Consider the following 4,885-nt stretch of genomic DNA (forward strand, 5'->3'; position numbering starts at 1 on the left):
AAAATAAGTCTGTCCGATTTTGATGAAAATAATTTTGCACGTCTAGATATTTGTAAAATTACTCTGAGACAAACATCGAAATTAATGTTCAACTTATTTTCTTACTGCCATGAGTTTGAAGATTTAGACATTACTGTACGGGCTGATGATGATGAAAAAAAAGAAGTTGAACTAGATGAAGAGTTGCCTAGTATTTTAAATAGTCTTTATTGTGATCATCATCGGAAAGGAGAACCAATGACTCAATATAATCAGAGGTTCCAGCTGCAACCAAACGTTTATATAATTTCTTTAGAGCTCAGTCCACTCGTTGAAGATCAAACAGAGGAAAATCTAAACTTACTGCTGAGAATAGGTTCTTTTGAAGAATGCACATTTGAAAGTTTAAATGTGAAAGCTGAGTAAAGGTTTACATAGAAAAATATTTTTATAATGAAAGTTCAGTTTGTAGTAATTTTTATTTTGTTGTTTGTCTATTAAGTATAGTTTTAGTGCTAGTTTTAAACGGTAGCTAAAAATAAACAACTCGCAATATTTTTATTGTTTTTTAATGATTACATCTATTCAAACTTTAGTTTTGATTTAAATGAAATAACAAACTAACTAACAACTTAAGTTGATTGTATATAAATAACAATAATGAGTAATGAGTAAAACAGTCTTAGTATTTAATGTATATCGTGGTGTTTACGAAATATATAAGTAGCGCGATTGGTTAAGACACAAGTACAGAAGTGCATTATTTTTCATTTCTTTCTTGTTTTTTATTTTTTTTTTTAGGAACTTTATATCTTTTGGTTTTTTAATTAAAACTTATTATTGACAGATCGAAACTTAGCTTATAAAAGTTTTATCTTAATCATTTCATCTGCCATACAACGATTTACTATCTTGTTATAAGTCTTATTAGGCTCATCCATATGTTACTTTTGTCTGGTCTAATTTATTTAGGTTTAGGGCCGGAGGTTTAGTAATAATTTTAAAACTTCTAGGTTTCAGTTTTAGTCACATGCAACATAACATTGATTTAATTTTACTAAATGTTTTGCTTTCATTTACTTTTACATAACTATTAGCTATATACAAAAGTCTTTTTTAGTTTTACATATTGTTTAAAATAAAATTTACTCGGACTTTTATACTATGACTTAATAAACTTTTTATTGTTTAAAAAACTCACTACATTGAATACTAGGTCGTTACCCTGTAACAAAATATTAAAGCTATGTTAACTAAATAAAGACGTAAATAAGATTTATTTTAAATTCCTTAAAACTATCCAGTTAAAAACTAATATCGGTCATTTAATTTAAAAAATAATAAATAAACAGCCTGAATCTTTCAAAAAATATTCAAACTAGTTTGAGCTAGCCTGATTTTCATAAAATTTAGCACAAGTCTGAAAATGTCTAAATGTAAAAGCAACACTAAAATCTATGATTCTTTTAAGTACTAAATCTAAAAACTATTTAACTAAACAAAAATCATTTTTTACATATTAATACAGAAAAAAAATATAAATATTAACCGTAAAATTGAATCAGTTTTAACCATAAAAATAAGAAGCTTATTTTTTTATATTTTATAATAGATTTTTAAATTTACTTTTGAAAAAATTTTTCTGTGTAATAATAACGGCATATGTAATCAAATAAAAAATAATTTTTTTGTGCTATTTTTAACCCTAAAAAAAAAGTAAACACAGAAGCTAGCCATTGAAACTATGTTATTATATATTATTAGTAGAATTAGTTTTGTATACTTTTATTACGAATAAATTTTTAAGTACAGTATTGTTCTATGAAATAAAGTTAACACATTAAATGATATGTTTTAATTGCCATTTAAGTTTTAGAGGATCAGGGCTTACATTCTTTTAAGGCAAAGAAAAATTATTCTTAGTAACTAAAACGTAGTTTGAATCAGCTTGGGTTTGTTTAAGTTTTTAGGCTTAAATGCAATTGCTTACAAAGCCATTGTGCGTTTTTTAGGCTTGTGTGCTTAAAATAAATTTAAATATTGCTTTACAACATAGAACCTTCAGGATTTGAGGTTTTACATATAATTTAAACCAAAACTGTAAACTGAAATAGAATTCATAAGTTTTTACTGCAAATCTTCAAAGTAAAAACGTCAGTCTGATAATCAAAACCTAGTCGGAAATTTTAAAAATTAAAAAAAAAATTCAAAAGAATTTATTTTTTCCAAAAATAAAGAAGTGTCGCTTTATAACTTTCTACTAAGTCACTATAAGTCGTCGTAGGTTAGGCACAAGCTGTTTAGTAATACATGCCACATCTAAAATATATCAAACTAAAAATCTAAGGCGCAATTTTTTCGGTCCAGCACATAGTTTATTGAACGACAAAATATTTGGTCTCAGGATCTGGTGCGCGAAGTACTTTTCGGTTATCGAGTCGCGCACCACGCACACCTTTTAATACTTTTCCGGGACTTGCCTTCTTGGTGGTTTTCAGAAAATTAAATATCGTATAGATGAAATTTTCTTGAAATTATCTTAAATTTTACACAGGGTGTTTTTGTGGAATATACAACTAAACAATAGGTTTAACTCAAAGGTCATCGGTATTTGTAGGCACCTTAGTGTACACAGAAAATTGGAAAAACTAAAAGACTTAAAATCAAACAATATAAACTCTTACCTTATGTCTTTTTGATATGATGTTTAAAATGTTTCTCTGTACAATCAAACATAATTCATAGTGGATACATATTTTATAAAAATTTAGGTATATTTACAAGCTAAACACATTCTTGAAACAATTAGCAGACTTTGAACAAGAGAGTTCACTCTCAACTCGCGCAAACTAACGAATAGCGATACGCAATAAAAATAAAACACTGACAGCTAACATTAAACAAAAGAGTGTCGCCAACCATATATGCATGCACCTTACGTGACTTCAAAATAAAATTGACGCCGAAATTGAGTTGAGAAAGTCGCTTGTTTTTGTCTTGTGACACTTTTGTCGAGGCGAATGTTATTTGTCACCGAAACTCTCTTCTACTTCTTTTTAATTGCTGCGATCTGCGTCAAAGTGGAAAAGTTTTCAGTCAGTCGGACAACAAGTTCCGAGTTGTAGCAAGTGTTTTAGCGCTTACTGGAAAAATTAAATTGAAACGTGAAACTGTTTTGTTAGTTTATAATCAAGCTAGCTTTTGAATTCTTGGTAGAACTAGTTCGTACGTAATAATTAGAATCATTGCCTTATGTTTTTTGCAAAGCTTTAATGCTGAGTTTAAAGTTTTCAAATTAAAACAAAATGAAAAATCGCTTAGAGTAATTTGTAACAAGTTAATTAGTACTTAATTAGACACTTGGAGGTTGCGGAGGGGGATCGATATCCAGGGAGGGTTCTCCTCTAGTTCATTTCTCCTCCAGGATTCCAACGACGAACTCGAAAACGATCCGTGAGTAAAACGATAAAATAAAATAAAATGATTAAAAAAAAATATGTATTTCTCTTTGAATATGATTTTGTTATATGTACTGTCGTACTCTGACCGAAACTTAGTTTACTATTTAAAGTCTTGAAAGATTAACTATAATATAACATTTGTTTAAAATATAAGCATATTTTTAAAACATATTATTAAACTTAAAAATATATTTTGTGATACTTGATTATGGAGCATCCCGAATTCGTTTAAGTTGACTTTATATTTATCATGATGAGTTTATTTTTGTCAAAAAAACTTTTCTTGTTGTGTCTTTTATTTTATTGTGTAATAAAACATATAGGTACTTGTTAGTGTATATTAAAACTAATCTTACAAGTTAAAGAAGAGGGTGTTAGTTCTTGAACCCTCCCGCACTCGCAGACCGAGGTAGCAACTAAAGATAAAGATGGCCCTGAAGCTTTTGCGAGTCTGGCTCCTGTCGAAACTGCCGAACCTGTAACAGAGGTGGTTTAACATAAAGCTAGAGACCCAAGTAGCCCGGAGTACATAAAGGCTCAGTTGATAAAAATGCCTAAAAGAAAAAAAAAAGCAAATCTGGTTATACTCCGAGTTCACGAGTTAAACTTGATAAAAATTTTTAAACTGCAGTATTTATTTACAATGTGTCAATCTTTACATGGTCTTTATCATAATAACAAAGTTGTTTTATTGTTTATAACATTATTTTTATAATAGCTTCGGAAACATCAATTTAAAAAGCAGTCAATCTCTATCAAAAACATCGTGCCGGTGTGCGGACTTGAACACTTATAATACTTATAACATAAATTTTAAATAAGTATAAACTAAACAATGATTTAAAACAAGAACTAAAACAAATGGAAAACAAATTTAGTCTCTTAAGGTATATTGTAATCATTTAAAACTGATAGTTAAAGTAAGCTATTTATGTAAAATTATTTTTAACTATATTTCATAGTTTTTTTTTTACAGCTAAAGTTATAGTTAGCTTAAACATTAAAAAATGTACTAGTTAGTCTTTCATAAAAACTATCATTTAAAAACTTATAAGTGACTCTTAAATTTATAAAAACTAATAGGAGTATATTAGTTAAACGTAATCAACAAAAAAAGAAACTTCTGAATTACAGACTCTTCAGGTGTATTACAATTGCAGTTATAGAAAACTGAATGGCTGTTAGACTGTTCACATTGATTCACGGTATCCTAAAATTCGTAAGAACTAGCTTTCCTAATCGGAAATAGAATTTTGCTAAAGGTACAAACGAAAGAAAAGTTTAATAAAAAAGAAATTAATTTTTAACTTTCTTGACCCAACTCGAACTTAAAATACAACTCGACTATTATTTTTTATTAAGCTTCACATAGGCAAAAAGACAAAAGTTTTAAGCTGAAGCTTTAATGCGTAGTTGCAAGAATTTAATCAGCTAAAACCAAACGT

This window comes from Thalia democratica, unplaced genomic scaffold (assembly GCF_965202585.1).
Source record: "Thalia democratica unplaced genomic scaffold, ktThaDemo2.hap1.1 HAP1_SCAFFOLD_415, whole genome shotgun sequence".
Taxonomy (NCBI): Eukaryota; Metazoa; Chordata; class Thaliacea; order Salpida; family Salpidae; genus Thalia; species Thalia democratica.